The sequence below is a fragment of the Gossypium hirsutum genome, chromosome D04 (assembly GCF_007990345.1).
Source record: "Gossypium hirsutum isolate 1008001.06 chromosome D04, Gossypium_hirsutum_v2.1, whole genome shotgun sequence".
Classification (NCBI taxonomy): domain Eukaryota; kingdom Viridiplantae; phylum Streptophyta; class Magnoliopsida; order Malvales; family Malvaceae; genus Gossypium; species Gossypium hirsutum.
In genome coordinates, this window is record NC_053440.1 from 10070548 (window position 1) to 10088127 (window position 17580).

The 17580-nt window shown below is 32.7% G+C and overlaps 2 long non-coding RNA genes and 1 pseudogene across 5 annotated transcripts; 1 reads left to right on the forward strand and 2 right to left on the reverse strand.

Annotated features, from left to right (window-relative positions):
• Positions 1 to 721: 721 nt before the first annotated feature.
• Positions 722 to 2400, reverse strand: LOC107925979 (uncharacterized). Its single transcript, XR_005912480.1, has 2 exons — positions 2263 to 2400; positions 722 to 1816 (listed from the first exon to the last, which is right to left on the reverse strand). It is a non-coding gene; the product is annotated as an uncharacterized lncRNA (long non-coding RNA).
• A 1552-nt stretch (positions 2401 to 3952) lies between these two features.
• Positions 3953 to 17400, forward strand: LOC107926023 (uncharacterized; annotated as a pseudogene).
• Positions 4880 to 7582, reverse strand: LOC107926070 (uncharacterized). Of its 4 annotated transcripts, XR_001692130.2 has the most exons (5): positions 7432 to 7575; positions 7313 to 7326; positions 6179 to 7167; positions 5459 to 5606; positions 4880 to 5358 (listed from the first exon to the last, which is right to left on the reverse strand). It is a non-coding gene; the product is annotated as an uncharacterized lncRNA (long non-coding RNA). The 4 variants fall into 4 exon arrangements; XR_001692127.2 differs by having other exon boundaries at positions 6179 to 7326; positions 7432 to 7582; XR_001692129.2 differs by having other exon boundaries at positions 7313 to 7575.
• Positions 17401 to 17580: the final 180 nt, after the last annotated feature.

Sequence of the window (17580 nt, forward strand, 5' to 3'; positions counted from 1 at the left end):
GAGTATCATTGCTTCCCTCTAAAGTCATTAATTCTTTTCTTTGGAAAGGGATGGAAGGGTCAGCCAAAGGAGCAAAAGTGAGTTGGAAAGGAATTTGTCACCCTAAATCTAAGAGGAACTTGTTATTAAAGATCTAGTCACATAGAATAAAGCCTGTAAATTGCAAAATTGGGGGATTTATGTGGGTGCAATCTGGATCTATTTGGGTAGCTTGGACAAATTTTTATGTTATTAAAAGGTAAGAATAATTTCTAGGATCAAGTTACATCAAGTAGGGGTGTTCAGTCGGTTAACCGACCCGAAATAACATTAACCGAATTAACCGACCTTTCAAAATTTTTAACCGTTTACTGAACTGAAATTTTTTCAAAAAAATTAACCAAATCGAAATCGAAAATTATATGTTTTTTATTTTTGGTTAAAAATAAATGAATTACCCGAATTAACCGAATTAAATAAAGATGCAACAAAACAACCAAAGAAGAAAAGGTAAAGAACTCAGTATCATTTAATTTAATTAAATAAATAGCATATGCAATTGTTGCATTTTTAGCAAGTTTAAACATCTTTAAACAGGGAAATTAAATGTTGAAAGTCCAACATTTGGACAGAGGCCAAAGTTGGCATTTAACCTCTCATAATTCCCTATTATTTCAATCAGTAGCAGTCCATATCCTCAACAAACTTCAGTATATTCAGTTCAGCAATTTCATACTTAAAATTTCAAACTTTACATAGATATTAAATGAATACATTTCAGTCTAATATTAAAGCTCCAAATGATAAAAGAAAGCAAAATTGCAGAACAAGGTATTAAATGAATACATTTCAGTCTAAAATTCCACAACTTAATAGTAAAGCATCTTCCTCCATGTCTCTTGCTTTAAACTATAGGACAAAACTATAAGCATTTTCAAAAATCATATGGGAGTAGTGAAGGCCTCCTTGTGCAGTTGCGCCTAAGACTTAAACTCATGTGGAGTTTGAATCTTTTGGACCTTTAAAAATCCAACATCAACTTTGACTAGAAATGAACTTGGGCTTGACCACTAATCACACTTAGTTTCGACCTTAATGAACTTAGCCTGATCTTAAACAACAATTAATCTAAATAGGAGTGATGCTCAAACACATTCATATGGTTAGCTTTCCAACTAGTTGGCATATATGTTTTATGCAGGATTCTGTGTTTGGTATTTTGTTCCTTTTGTCTGATATATAAATCCGCATATCATTTCGATTTTATTAGGCAGCTAAATTGCCAGTAAATTAACTTAGATTCACCATATTTTGTAACCGAAACTTCGGATGTGGTCTGTACTCGACCACCGATTCACGAATTCGGCCTTAAAGACTAACTTATAAAGCCAAGAATCTAATATAAGCAATGATGTAAATGTAATGAAGCAAATTGATATCTTGGTTTCATCTAAACCCTTTTAATTGTCCAAAGAAACAGATGGTAAGATTAAGTAACCAAAAGCTGCAGGGAATCAAATGAACCTGCATGAAAGAAGGCCCCTCTTGAGCAGCTCTAATGAATGAGGCCTATTGAATCTCTCACAGTTTAAATTCAAGAAAGAAAATTATGATAGCATGAAAATGCTCAATTTGAAACACTAAAACAACAGCTTGATACATTTAAATTATAATTTAATTTGTCATGCTGGTTTGCAGAACAACTTTGCAAATTTTTACAGTGAAAGACCCTACATAGCTTGATACAAATTCAACTCATTTTCTCCAACTGAAGCTAAAGAAACATATGGGTATGTTATGTTCAAACCGATATTGTTCATGCTTCTCTAACCAAACTCTGCAAGAAATCAGCTTATAAATTCAACCACATTTAGTATAAATTTGTCTTAGTATTAATGAACCCAGTTTGCATCTAATGCGAGGGCAGCCATTGGAGAACAAAAGCACCACAATACTAAATCCTCAACAGTATCCCACAACATACGAGCATCAACTTTCTACTAATCCTTTTCAGATTGTTACCAAACCTGATTTGTTGACTGAATAATGTTTTACAATGATGCTATGATTTTCGCATCTAAGACAAGTACATGCATAGCATGAATTAATACAAGCACACCAAAAGCTCACCCTACAGAAATAAAAGCCTATCTACAGATTAATAAAAAGATCATCACTTACCCATCTAGCGTACTCTAAAAATGGAAGTGGTTTCAGTCAGTTTCTCAAGAAACCCTAGTCCAAAAACAAATAAATAAAAGCAGAGAAATGGAGATTTATTACCTTTTTGGAAAGTTGCAGGGAGTTGAGGGTTGACAAAGTTGCAGAGAAGAACAAGAAAAATTAGAGAAAAAGAAGAGAAAAATTTGTGAGGAAACCAAATCGGAACATGCGGATGGAATGGCTATTACAGCTTTAGACTTTTAGTTTTAGAATTTTATTTTTATTTATTAAATTATTTGCAATTTTTATGATTAGGTTGGGTTGGATAATTTTATTTATTAATTTTTTTGATTAAACAAAAAAAATTCAGTTAACCGATTGGTTTCGAACCGAATTAACCGGTCCCCGACCGAAAAAATTCAGTTAACCGGCCGATTAACTGAATTCAGTCGGTTAATTGAATTTTTTCAGTTTTAACTGAATTTTGCACACCCCTAACATCAAGGCATAATTAGGCGTGAAGAAAGTAATTGAGACTTAGATGTTTGATGCATTAAAGGATTTTCAAATATGTACAAAGCACACAAAATTGTTGGAATATTTTCAAAATATTTATAATGTTTAATAGTTATAATTGAAAAGGTAGGAAGATGTACGAGAATTCCTATCAATAGGAGTCAAATTTCATTTGTTTTACCCACTAAAAACATAGAAATTTTTGTTTCTTTTGATTCTCCATCATCTTCTATTATTCTTAGACTATTCTATAAATGGTTACTGCAAAAATTCTTTATAAAGATCGATTTTCTTGCAATGCTTTGCTCAATGCTCAGTGAATTATTTCCGTCAGTGCAAAACGTAGACAATCATTAAGCTTCATTGTATCATCGAGTTTTATTTTCTAGTAACGCTTTTGCATACCAAAATATAAGTAGAAACAAATAAAACCTTAAAAAGTGACATTGATACACACATTAAAATTTTAGTTAATTTCTCGTAAATTTATTTTTATACCCATAATTTTTAGTGTACAGTTTCTTGGGATAGAATTGTTTGGTGCAACCTTTCAATACCAAGGCATGTTTTTATTACTTGGCTTGAAATTCAAGATCGATTGACTATGAAGAATAAATTGATCTCATGGAGATACCAGAATGTGTTTTATGTTGTGATGGTTTGGAATCTAAGGAGCATCTTTTTCTTTGTTGTTGTTATTTAAGAGAGCTATGGGGGAGAATTTTGCAAGCATGTGTTTTAACGCAGTGAAAAGTAAGGATGAGTGTTGGATTAAATCGAGTAAAATTTTTTAAGTTAGTTGAATTGATGAGTCTCTTTTTATTCTTTTTAACTCATTTTAAATTTTTTCGAATCAAGTAGAGTGAGTTGAAATTCGAGTTGAATCAAATTGAGTTAAGTTAAAAAAATAAACATGTCAAATTAAAATATTATTACAATATAGCTAATGTCATGTTAGAGCAAATAAATTTGAAATGTAAAAATTATGGTTCTTCGTACTTTATGTAAGTAATCTCTTCTTATCTTCTTCTTTTTCGTTTTAATTTAGTTTTACGGGAATCTGATGCAGTAGCAATGACTTGTTTTTCTTTTCAATTGATTTGGGTTTCATCAATTAAATGGCTACTGGTCTCAAATACCCATTTCTGTTTCTGTTTTGATTAATGAATACATAAAAATGTGTATTCAAGAACTGCATTTGAAGCCATGTGGCAAGGAAGCTTAAACATTTTGTTGTTGTAACAAGTTTAATATTATGATGCTACTTATACTGGGGTTATGTGGTTTTAGAAGGATGCAGCTGTTGACCACTTGAGATACAACAAGCTTGAGTTATTGGTTGAATTGGACATGTTCATTGATTGTTTCAACACCAATTGTCGTATCATTGATTATAGGAAGGATTGAAACAAGTGTTGAAGATGTTTGGAGGCCTTGTCTTCAACAAATCCTTCCCATTTGGCTGTTGGGTTATCGGTCCGTTGCGTTTTGTTTAGCTCTCCCAACCATTGTTTTAAAAATCATCACCAATGGAGGTCGCATATTTCTTCTTTGAATTTGCCTTGTATTAAGTTACTAATACTGCTTAATTATTGTAGCTTTTAAATCCAATGTGTTGTTCATCTCGATTAGAATCATAGGGCATTTTGCCTTGCTTTTTAGCTACTTCCGGAGTGTGTAATACAAAATATTTTAAGGGCACGTTTGGTTCGCTGTAATGGAATAAAAGTCTAATAGTAATTCAATTGTTTGGTTGAATAGAATGGAATAGAACTGTAATAGTATTCTTGTGTTTGGTTGAATGAAATGACGTTGTAATAGCATAAGGAAAAAAAACTAAAATGACTAGAATACCCTTAGCAAAATTTTTTTAGGTAGATGATTATTGTTATTGTTATTAAATTTTAATAAGATTATAAATATAAATAATAAATATTTTAATCATATTTTAACATAATTATTATTAAATATAATTTAATAAAAATATATAATTTAATAAAATTCTTAATATAATTATTCTTATATGAATTTACTTAAATCATAATATATAATAATATAAAAATAATATATAATCTACTTTATTATTTTTAAACCTCAATATATATTTAATGTGCTAAAATATCATTAATGAAACAAATAATTTAATTATTCTACATTTAAAAAAATATTAGAAGTAATAAATAACTTGAGAATTAAATTTTGCATAAACATAATATTCATATATTAACAAAAGGTTACATGATTTCATTAGTTTTTATGTCATAATCCATATGTTATAATATTTTACAACATAAAAAAGTTGCAACTATCATTGAATTTCTTCACAAAATGATGATCCAAACCAACAGGGTCAAATAAACATATATAAATACAATTCAACTTTTCTTTTTCCCATTTCAATTGTTGGAAACTCCATCATTTACGTTTGTTGTCTTTCAATTTCAATAGCAACAAGCTGCTTCAAATGGCATTAGTGTGGATTGGATGACTGACTTTGCCATGGAGCTGATATGAAAATTCATCCATTTGCCTCAGCTCTGCAATTTATTTCCCAGCAATGGCCGAATGAAGGTGGATACCATGTCATTATTTTCAGACACTGAATAAATTGGTTCATTTTCAGACAGATACTTGCTCTCTTCACTTTTTCCTAGGATAACCAGATACAATCCAGCTATTATCAATGTTGCTCCTACTACCCTGCAAGTTTCACATATTTCGCAAGCTATATTCAATGTCACTCCAACCCTGCAAAGTATGATTGTAGGCAACAATGTATGGGTTAAAAGTTAAGGCTTACCCTCCCAAGTAGAATTCTTCACCCAATGTAACAGCAACTATTAAAGCCGCAAGTAAGGTTTGCAGAGGCAAATACATTGAGACAAAGGGCCTCCTCTATCAACAACATATATTTGTATAGCAAACACCATTGCTGAAGCTACGAGTCCCTGCACCACATCAAGCACTTTCCAATCATTTCAAAGGAAAACCGTAAACTCAACAATTTCAAGGATTAAACTATAGGGGTTTTAAGCATTTTAACCATCTGCTTTGAGGCCAAGGGAGTATACAGCAGTAAAATTTTGCAATTTTCTCTCAAGGTCTGCACATATGTTCTATGGTTTTAATCAGATTTCCTTCTAAAAGTGACACACAATGCAAACTAGGAACACAGTCTAATTTGAAGTAGAAATCTATTAGATTATTGTACCAATGGTGATTTAGCACCAAAACTTAAGATCATAGTCAAATATGGTTCAATGACAAATATATAATTGCAAAATCATCACATCAATGTCTCTTCTCACATCCTCTTCAACTGTCATTACAATTTCTTCAAACAAGATGTTCCAGAACCAAACATCCATTACTCATCATCATTGGATTTTCAACAAAAAAAAGCATAAACAGATCAAAAAAAGTAAATGCATTGAATTTCTCCAGTAAATTGCATCTTAATCTTTCAAAAGTACTTGATGGTTGCATACCTTCCAGCAAATCAACGGCCAATATAACATACCTTCCAGCAAAAACTGTAATCCTTTGCTGCTGATTTTTGTTTTGGCGATGTTTTAGAGCCAACTAAGCAATCTGAATTCCAGCTGCTAGGTTCATCTCTCCCCCCATTTCAAGACATGTATGCATTGAAACGTACATAGAGAATAAGAAGGTAACGATGATGACATAGATAATAGAGTGGAAGGAATATGACCTTTAATTCAGAAATATGTAAATAAAATATCATAGATTACTCATTAATTACATGCTACTTTTGCATAAAAATGACAAGCTACACTAAATATAACTCCTGAAACCCAACAGCAATGACAAATTCTTCATTTCTAAACTCTAATAAAAAAGCTGCTCGTCTTTCACAGAGGTTATCAAACATGGATTTCTCACAGAACTGCATGCTTTACATAGGTCATGGTACAGATTTGCTAAAGTTAAGTAAAGTAAAGTACTCGTGTGATCCAAATAACAAGCCGTAAAACTATTAATGTTGTTTTCCTTCAACATATAAGTCAATTTTTCTTATTAGAAGGAAACAAAGTATCCTCCATGTCCGTTATAAGTTCATAAAGACTAACCCTTTTGGGTTTGTCTCTAAGGTTCTAAGTTCGAACCCAAGTTCTCTCTTTAGGAGTGCAATGGTAAAGCAATACACGTACTTCTAAGGTTCTAATAGTCTCCAAACATGACTGAAAAAAATAAGTACCATGCATGCAAGGCAAGATTTTTCCAAGTTCACTAGTAGGAGTAGCCAATACACGTACTCCTTTTCCCGCCATAGTCAAAATCCCCACCATATTCTTCAAATTAGACTGCCATTAATTCATGAAATGAAATCAAATTCCCATAATTTTACATTCCATTAAAAGGCAATCATTTTGCCTGGGTTTTAACTCCACAGATAAGACTAACAGCATCAGCTTGGGCTTGAAATCGAGATGGAGAATAATCGTCGTTTCGCATCCATTCTGAGTTATCAATGCATATTATAGTAGCCTAATTGACCGATTTAAAATTTGAAAACCAAAAAAGAAAAATCAACAAAACCCTTTTGAGTAACGAAAAAAGAAGAAGAAAATACTAAAATAATTGATGATTTAGAAGAAGGAGATCAAAAGAGGAATCTAATTGAATAGCTTACCTCGAGAACCATGGCTGCAAAAGCGACAAAAAACACAGAAGAGAAACGTTAAAAAGAATGGAAAAATCAAAGAAGGAAAAAATTACTTGAAATATGGGAACAGAAGGAGAGAAAGTTACAGATCTGTGGGAGAAGATGAATGAGAAACTCTGAAATATGGCAAGAAAGTGAAGGAGAAGATGAAGGTGGGCAGAAATTGGAAAATGGAAAAAAAGAGCCGGATGGAATAGCCAATCGGGTATGTGGGCATTCAAATTACAGCCTTTTCATGTAATAGGGCCTGAATGGAATCAGGCTGTAATGGCATTACAGCCAACCAAACGTTGGTTTGGTGGTGGGCCCACCGAATAGGGGAATGCATTCCTATTCCCCAACCAAACATGCTCTAAGATTTCGTTTGTTTCGCTGAAAATGACTTTTGGAAAATGATTTACTTTCTGGAAAAGTTAATATTTTTTGTATTTGGATGACTTTATGTAAAATTTTCTATTGTTTGGTAGATTTCTCAAAAATATTTCATAAAAGTTGTTTTTAATGAAATAAACATGCATTTGAGATTTTCTTATTTTTTTCATCATTTTATTGAATTTATTTTTTTCTATAATTTTATATTTTACATATATTAAAAATGTTATGTTAAATTCAGGTTGATTATGACGTCATTTTTTAATTACATGACTATCAAGTATTTTTTATTTAAAAATGTGACATCAACAAAATTGACTAAAAAATCTAAGGATGTTAACAATTGGACTTGATTTTCAAATTTGAAAAGTAAATGGACTAAATTCTTGAAAATAAAAGTACAAAGATTAAATTGCAAATCTGTGAAGTGTCCATGTACTTATGACATATTTTACTACAAAACATTGATTGTTAATATATTTATAATTGTAATAAATATTTATTATTAAAATATTAATATTGAATATTTTCAATAACATTTTTTAAAATTATTATTTTTAAAATTTATTATTAAAATAAAATTAAAATATTAAATAATTTATTAAAATAATAAATTATATTTATTTTATGACTAAATATAAATAATTAAATATGTATGTTTAATAATATTGAAAAATATAATATTTTAATTATTTTAAATATTTTAAAAATAAAAATAAAATTTATTATCAATATAATAATTTTAAATATAAATGACAAAGCTGTTTTCTATAAAACAAATACAGGAAATTGTAGAAAACATTTTCGGTGTACTTTTACTTTGGTTACCATTTATTTTGGGGTAAGCCTCACAATTATTTTTTTCCTAGTCTTTGTGCCAATGTTTCTGCTGCCACAACAAAACTGTTGTATCCATACGACTGTTTGCAGTACGTATGAGTTTCATCTCTTTTTTGCAGTTCGGAACATTGCTCTCTATTTACGGGTGTTACCAGCATCGTAAAATGAACGTACAGCATGTTAAGTTAGATGGCGAGAAAGGATACTACACACCTTTAACTAATAGAAAAGATACTAATGTACAGATGAAAGCTTTAAATCTGCAGGAACAGTGCGATGTTTCACAGGCTGCAGGCATCATTAGTTCCCTTTCAAGTTATATTCCGGGTAAATTCTCTTGCAAATCCTTCGAGATTTTCATGCGACTTTTACAGTACTCCTCAGGACTTTTATGTTAAATCTCATTTTGATTTTTCATATGTAGATAAATGCTGGAGCAGTGATGCTTACTGACCTCATTTATTGGTGCCTTATTTTTCCGTTTCTTACCATCGAAGATTATGCATTTAATTTTGTGAGTTCTATGTCCCTTTGTTCATCTGGTTATTGCTTTCAAGATCTTGCCTGTGTACGAACAGGGTTTTTTACTGGAATATATTAAAAAAAATTAAATACCGAAATAGGTTATCAGATATATTAATTATCGAAATGGTATTTTTTTTAATGGCGTCTATCAATGAATTTTTTATATTAATTTTTTTTTTGGTTTAAATAAAATATTATTTTTTTATTAAAAATATTTAAATATAAATATAGGTAAAATACAGTCAACGGGTCAAAATACGGATAAAAAATGAGTCAACGGGTCGCGCCTGTCAGATAGGCGCCACTAATTGCACCTGATAGGTAGGCGCCAATGCCAATGCTGCCGCCTCTGTCCCTTCCACCAGGCTATTGTCCCTTAATGGAAAAAAATTACAAATGGGGGACGTATAAGTATGGTCTCTCAAACCTCATGTATCAACTGGAAAAGAGAAGAAAAGAGAGAAAGGAGAAGAAGAAGAAAGAAAGAAAGAAGGTAATGTATTATTTTAGTAAATAATTCTATTTATAATTTAAAGAGTTTAATTAAGATATTGTGGTTTTTTGTTATTAATTATTAATTATAAATTATTTATGTTTAGTGTTTATAGTTTTGGATTAGTATTTTGTATGAATGTAATTTTTTTTGCTTTTTATAATTATTTTAAAATTAATTTGTTAGTAATTTAGGATTATGTTATAATTTTTTGTGTTTTTAATTATTTTAAAATTAATTTATTAGTAATTTAAATTTGTAAGACTTCAATATTATATTGTAAGACTTCAATATCATATTCGAAATTTAAATTTGTTTAATCTTTTATCTTTTTATTATGAAATTATAAATCCCGCTAAGGGATTAATAACATTTGATCTATTTAAGAACATAAATAATAAAGATGGATGGGTATAAAAACTAGTTTTATCTATGCTAAAGATTAGTGGGATTTACCTTGGAATTTTTGTTATAAATGAAAATCTTTTTTGTTAAAAAAGAACACAAAGAAATTTATCAGTTGACACCTTCACAATCTCTTAATTATGAATTTCATCTCTTACTTTATAAAATTAAAAATTAATTTATTAGTAATTTAGGATTAAATTATAAATTGTTGTGTTTAGTTTAGTATTTTGTGAGTTTAACATATAAGTTTATAAAAAAATTAAAAATCATTTCATTAAAAGTTTAATCATAACTAACTCTTTAAATCATATAGTTATTGTTAACTTTTTTTTTATATCAACATAGTTGCTGTTAACTCATTTAATTTTTTTTATACTAACTTGGGGGTTTTTTATCCAAATATATTAAAAAAATTAAATACCAAAATAGATTGTCAGATAGATTAATTACCGAAATGGTATGTTTTTTGTAATCGTGCCTATCTGACAGGCGCCAATCAATTTTTTATAGTAAAAAAATTTTTTAATTGCGTCTATCTGACAGACGCGAATCAATTTTTTATATTAAAAAATATTTTTTTAATCGCGCCTATCTGATAGGCTCGAATAAATTTTTTATATTAAAAAATATTTTTTGTTTAAATAAAATATTAATTTTTATTTTTATTAAAAATATTGAAATATATATACAAGTAAAAATACGGTCAAAGGGTCAAAATACAGGTAAAAAACGGATCGCGCCTATCAGATAGGATTAAGTTATAAATTGTTGTGTTTAATTTAGTATTTGGTGAGTTTAACATATAAGTTTATAAAAAAATTAAAAATCATTTCATTAAAAGTTTAATCATAACTGACTCTTTTAATCATATCGTTGCTGTTAACTCATTTAATTTTTATATAATGTAATTTTTATATAATATAATTTTATTTGATTTTTTATTTATTTAACAGTTTTTATTGATTTATTAAAATGTTGATTAAATTTGTTGTTATATAATTTTATAGGTTATTTGAACATAAACTACTCGGGTATGTATCTATTTCTATTTTTTTAATTCGTATGTTTTAAAGATAGTTTATATTAATTTTAATTATATTATTATTGTAATCTGACATAAATTTTTTATTGTAGGTAAATTATGAGAAATTATTAGATATTTATTTACCGTGTTTTGTTTTTGAAATTTGAAATAATTTATTGTATTTTTTGAAACAAATTAAATGAATTCATTTTTTTAATTGCAGATTTGCAACAAATGGGTTCTTTGATTAATAATAATAATCACATATCAAGTACTATTAATGAGATAGTAATAAAATTTTATTTGACACTCATGTTTTTTGTTGAATGAAATTATATTGTATTAACTATTTTGCTAATTTAATAATGTCAGGGTCCGTACCGCGTATTGAGGGGCCGTGTTAATAGTGTAGGGTTTCTGCCAGATGAACGCCTAATACCATACTTTAGTCGAGCAATGGCGTCTGGAGACCCACACATTTCGTTTGCCGTGCGGAGAGTGTACCGTCACTCTAGAGGATGTTGCACTACAGCTGAGGCTTCCCATCGACGGGAATGCGGTCACGGGTGTAAGTTCAATCTCTAGGCCTACTACCCTTTGCTATGAATTACTTGGACGCTCGCCAAGTGAAGGAAAATTTACCAATTTGAGATTTTCATGGCTAAAGGTCAATTTTGAACATTTGCCGAGTATTGCCAATAAATGGGAGGTGATGCAGGTCATTCGAGCTTACATTATGCACCTTATAGGGGGTGTACTCATGTCGAATGCAAACGGCGGTAAGGTCCACTTGATGTACTTACCCCTATTATCCAATTTGCATAACACCCGTTCATACAGTGGGGGATCCACAATTTTAGCCATGTTGTATCGCGAACTTTGTCGGACGACAGATCCTTCTGCAATGGACATAGGCAGATGTCTCATATTGCAGCAGTCGTGGGCACTTTATCGGATGTCATTCTTGGCTTCCATTAGTCACCAATCATATATATTTCCACTCATTAATATGTGATGAATTTTTACTCGTTATAATAATTAGTTGACTTTTTTTTAGATTATATTGTTCTAACAATTTGTTTTCGTAGATGGAGTACTAATCCGGGTATTAGGAGGTCATACACGGTTCCGATATACTGTCTAATGATTGAGAATCATGCTGAAGAGGGGGTAAGTTTTTCCAATATAAACTTAATTTTATTATTTTACTCACTCAACCCGCGTTAATATAACAATGTTATTAACTGTGCAGTCCATTTGGATGCAGAATTCTGTTCCAGAAATTATGGCAGTTATCCCCTCATCTGCCCACATCGACTTAAACATATGGTGCATTAGCGCACCCGTTATCAATTTTCAGATAGTGGAGTGGTATCATGGCAATCAAGTACTCCGGCAGTTCGGCTGCATACAGTATATGCCGACACTGCCAGTACAATTGGGGGAGATCCAATGGATGAACAAGAGGGGGATGTATGGACATGATTGGGGAAAAGTGCATAAAGAATATATTACGATGTGGAACAATCGGTTAGGGAGGGTACCTCAGATGGATCGTGCTTTGGATCTGTAGCCCTCGTTAGAGTACATACAGTGGTACTGTGAGATAGGGAAACCATTTCTGTTTGGTAGGCGGTTGATGGTAGTCCCTCCGCATACAACACGAATTGGGCAACCCCTTCCAGATCCGCATCATGCACCAGACCCAGAGCCAAAACCGGAGCCAGAGCTAGAGCCGAAGCTGGAGGCAGAGACGGAACTACATTTTAGGGATAGTTCTTATCATCTAGATTTGGGGGCGATGACTATTTCGCGGGCTCATATCCATCGCCGTACTCCACTCCTCCCGGCTCAAGTTCATCGATGGCATTTGAGACATATGATTTTTCATCTATGTTTCTCACACCCCTACATACGGATGACGAGAACGTTGATCACCATAATCGCCTGCAACGTAAACGTCGAGCTCCACAAAAATATACCCCTAGAACCACACCATCAAACCATCAATTTTAGGAGGTTTCGTAATATAAATAACTTCATATTTATGTAATGAATTTTTTTGGCATTTTATTTATCAATTTAATTTTTTTCCCTTTGCAATTTAAATAGTCGACTTTATATTTATATAATGACTTTTTTGCCTTTTTTCTAAATAAAATTTTATGGTTTTTTTACAAATTTGTGATTCAATCCTCTCAACATGTAATGAACTACATCTCAATTTCTACCCGATTGAGACGATTGTCCAACATGGTAGTTTCGGAGTGGGCATTTACTCTGATTATGACCGACTAATCTACATACGCCACACAGCTTCCCGTCAGATTTTTCCCTAATGTCCATTTGGTTATGGATTCTGGATGATTGCGGACAACCTTTCGGGTTCTTAGGCAACCTTTTGTTTAGGACAAGCTCGAAGGTCGTTGGAGGTACCTCTCAAGTAGATAGGTTAGGAAGCACAGGGAACTCATTTTCCCACACACGCAACGTGCATTCGATGGTGTACACTTCATCGATAAATAGTTCTACATTGAGCCTTACTTTAGCACAAACTGCCACGACATGTGCACATGGATAATTAATTGTTTGAAACATCTTGCAGTCGCACCGTCTGTTTCAGATATCAACTCCATAGGACCTAAGTGGTATACCGGGTCGACGACTAATGGTCTCTGTAACTTGAAACGTTTCATTACGTCGTAAATATACTTCTACTATCATCGACCTTACTATCCGACGGTTTGCAACCATTGCATCCCTAACATCTTCGACAAAAACGTGTCCCGCCTCCATCTGGTTGACTTGTTGCTGACCCATTCTTGGCATCAAGGTAGTCAACCTGTAGAATGTAGCCGAGAAGACAGATGAAATCAAAAGATGTCGTGTTTTTAATAACACATCGTTGATCCCCCTCCACCAAGTTTGTGGTCATTTGACCATAACGAAAGCCCCCGTCAAAAATTTGAGCCAATTGCCACGGCTCCATGGTACCCAACCACTGTCGGAAAGATGTGTTGGTTTGACCCTCCATGTCACTCTCAAGCCGGGCCATTCTTTGGCAAAAAATGTGTGGCTCTAGCTCGTGCGCTGCATATATATTAAGAAAATATAAGTTACAGTATTGCTCTAAAACATTAAAACTTATATTGAAAAGATAAGGTAATTCTTTACCCATTCTCACAACTTGTCTCTTCCAGTCTGCATTCTTATAATCTCGCTGGAAGTTAGCCGCGATGTGCCGGATGCCGTAAACAGATCTCCATGGTACACCGGAACGCCTAATAGCTGCAATTAATCATTTCCCTCTATCAGAGATGATGCAAATATTATCGTTGCTAATAACATACCTTCGCAAAGTTGGTAAGGAAGAACTCTCACGATTCCATGTTCTCCTTATCGACGATGGCAAATGCTATCGGGAGTACGTTTCTGTTGCCGTCTTGAACAACCGCAAGAAGTAAGATCTGTGTGTATTTTCCATATAGCCAGGTTCCATCTACTTGCACAAACGATTTGCAGTGGGAAAATACTCGCACACATGGATCAAACGTCCATGACATCCGATGAAAAATTCTTTTTCTCAATTGTAGTTGGTCATCCGACCTGTAATAAGGTCGTGTCTATAACTCAATGACAGTCCCTAGCACGTGTTCCCTCATAGCGGCTATCCATCCCTGTAACTCATTGTACAATGCATCGAAATCTCCGTACAATTACTCCATTGTCATCTATTTAGCTATTCATGTCTTCCGGTACGATACTCGATACTGGAATCGTGTTTGTATTTCGACAATCAGTACCGAAACTTTAATGGTCGGCATGTCTTTCACCATTGGCATGATGCATGTACAGATAGTTTTGGAGTCAAGTTTTCGATGATCTTCTGTCATACGTGTTGAAGTACATATGTGAGGCCCAACAAATTTTCGTATCTCCCACATCTGCGACTTCTGGATAAATGTATCTCGTATCTGCCAATTGCATCCTTCTGCCAACCTCCAACACTCTCTAATATATAATGTTGGTTTAGACACGACGACTTTGTAGTTTACTGATATATTCATGCTATACCGCTTAATGGCAAATATGCATTCTTCCTTACTTTAGTATCTCTGGCCCACGAACAACTCTTCTGGATCAGAATATACAGTCATCCGGTGAGCAGGTAGTATTTCAGGGTACTCCGAAAACTCAGCTACCCGCGCCGCATCAGGGTCTATCCGAGACATGTGTGCCCCATGATTATTGTGTATTACAATACCACGAATCTGGTTTCCGACTGAAGACGCGTTAACGTTTCCATCCTCATTCACGCCTTCGTCATCAATATCATTCGGGACCTCGTTCACGTCGGGATCACTCTCACTATCAACTTCGTGATCAATAGGATCACTACTATAGTATGCACCATCACTAACCACATCAGTCTCGGGTGCAGCATTAAGATCAATATCGATCCCGTGTATAGTTGATTGACTATCAACATATGATACCGGAACCACCATACACGGCTCTTGAACTCCATCTTTTTCACCTAATGGAGTGGGATCTTCAGTTGCCTCCACACCAGCTAACTCAGCAAATAACTGAATCGGTGCATTTTGGTTGCTCCGAGTCCCACAATAAAGATCGACCATTGTCTCCACGTCTTCATCGTCTACAAGTTCTATTTCGATAAATTTTATTGGATCCGTCGAAACTGGGAACTTGTAGAAAAGTTTTGATATCCTTCTCCCACAATGTCTATAAATTTTTTCACTAATTGTTTCCTTCATATCATCAAACGAGATATTTCTATTAAATCTCATTGCTACTTGTTTGCGACATTCAAATATACATCCCACGGTTGTTGTCAAAATTTCTCCATCGAAATAAACGCATACAAAAAACTGATTCTTTGTCTTCAATACTAGATCTGTTAAAAAATTTTTAAAATTCTTAAAACAGTTTCGAAATGTAAAAAAATTAAATAAAATTTTTAATACAAATTTTTTCATTCAGAAGCTAACAAAATTAATAACCTAACAAAATAACTTTCAAATAATAAAATTACTAACAATACTCTACATTCTATTTAAAAAGAAATAAACCAAAATACCTTATCCTTCTTCTTGTTTTCCTTTCTTCTTTTTTTCTCTCTATCTTCTTATTTCCGTTTTGCTAAATTTTGTGTATGTTCCTCTACTAAAATTTATGTCTGTGCTCATTTGATTTTCGGGGGTATAGCGCCTGTCAGATAGGCTCCACCATTGGCGCCTCCGAGATAGGCGTAACTAGTCGCGCCTCGTATCTATACCCGAGTCATATACTAATCCAGGAAAAAAATTAATAATATTTTATTAAAAGAAAAAAAATTAATATAAAAAATTTATTGGCGCCTGTCAGATAGGCGCGATTAAAAAGAAAAAATATTAATATAAAAAATTCATTGGCACCGGTGAGATAGGCACCATTAAAAAAACATATTATTTCGGTAATTAATCTATCTGACAACCTATTTCGGTATTTAATTTTTTTTTTAATTTATTTCGGTAAAAAACCTGTACAAACATGTTCGGTATAATAGGAATTCAATCACATCCCAAGTTTAGAAATGATCATCACATCATGTAGCTCAAGTTCATAGAATCATACTATGCTGTTCCAACTCTTTCACTTTTTTTTTTCTCGAAATACCGATGGTCAATGCATACCCAATGTGACCCTTCAAAGACCCTCCAAATACGTATCTGACATTAACAACAAAATCCAAGTAACGCAAGTTTAGAGGACGATTTCATAGCCATTTCTCTATATCTCCTCATCTCCAGTTAAAGAAGATCCATTCATTCTATTTTTGCAAAGAATACTTATTTTTGGTACATTATTTTTCTAATAATACTTCTATCAAAACTGTTGGCTGATGTTTCCACTTGAACTTGTTTTGTATTTCTTCCTTGCTTGTAGTCTACTAAGACAAAGCCTAATCCGCATCTCCGTTTTTCAGATGGCCGTGAACATGCATACACTCAATGTCATCCTACTTCTCGGTGATACAGCCTTGAATAGCCAGGGGAAATAATTGCTGTTTTTCAATCTTGTTTAACTGGTACCGCTTTTCTTTTCATCATAGCAACATTGAATTGTGTATATCTATCAACTACCTTTCAGCAGTTCCCTTGGTTTCGAATTTCTTACTTCATCTTATGGACGGGTGCTTTTGTCATTTTCCAGTGGATCGTTCATGCCTGTGCCTCGATCTGGTAATCTCAGTTTTACTGCTATCATTCAAAACAACTGTGATAATTCTGTTACAGGTGGCCAGACCCATTTCTTGATTTATCGTCACCTAGTGCTCCATTATGGCATATCTCTTTCTATTCAAAGTTTTACTTCAAAATGAACTTTTAAATGGCTCAAATGTTGTCAAATATACTTCATGGCATTCACATCAGTATTTTACGTAAGTACTCCATTGGGATAATCTGCCAAGTGATCCTTTTTGCCTACCATTACTGTCTTCAAATTTAGCACTGAAAATTTACATTACAAATTTTTCGAAGCAAGAGTCAATGTATATAAAGACAAACT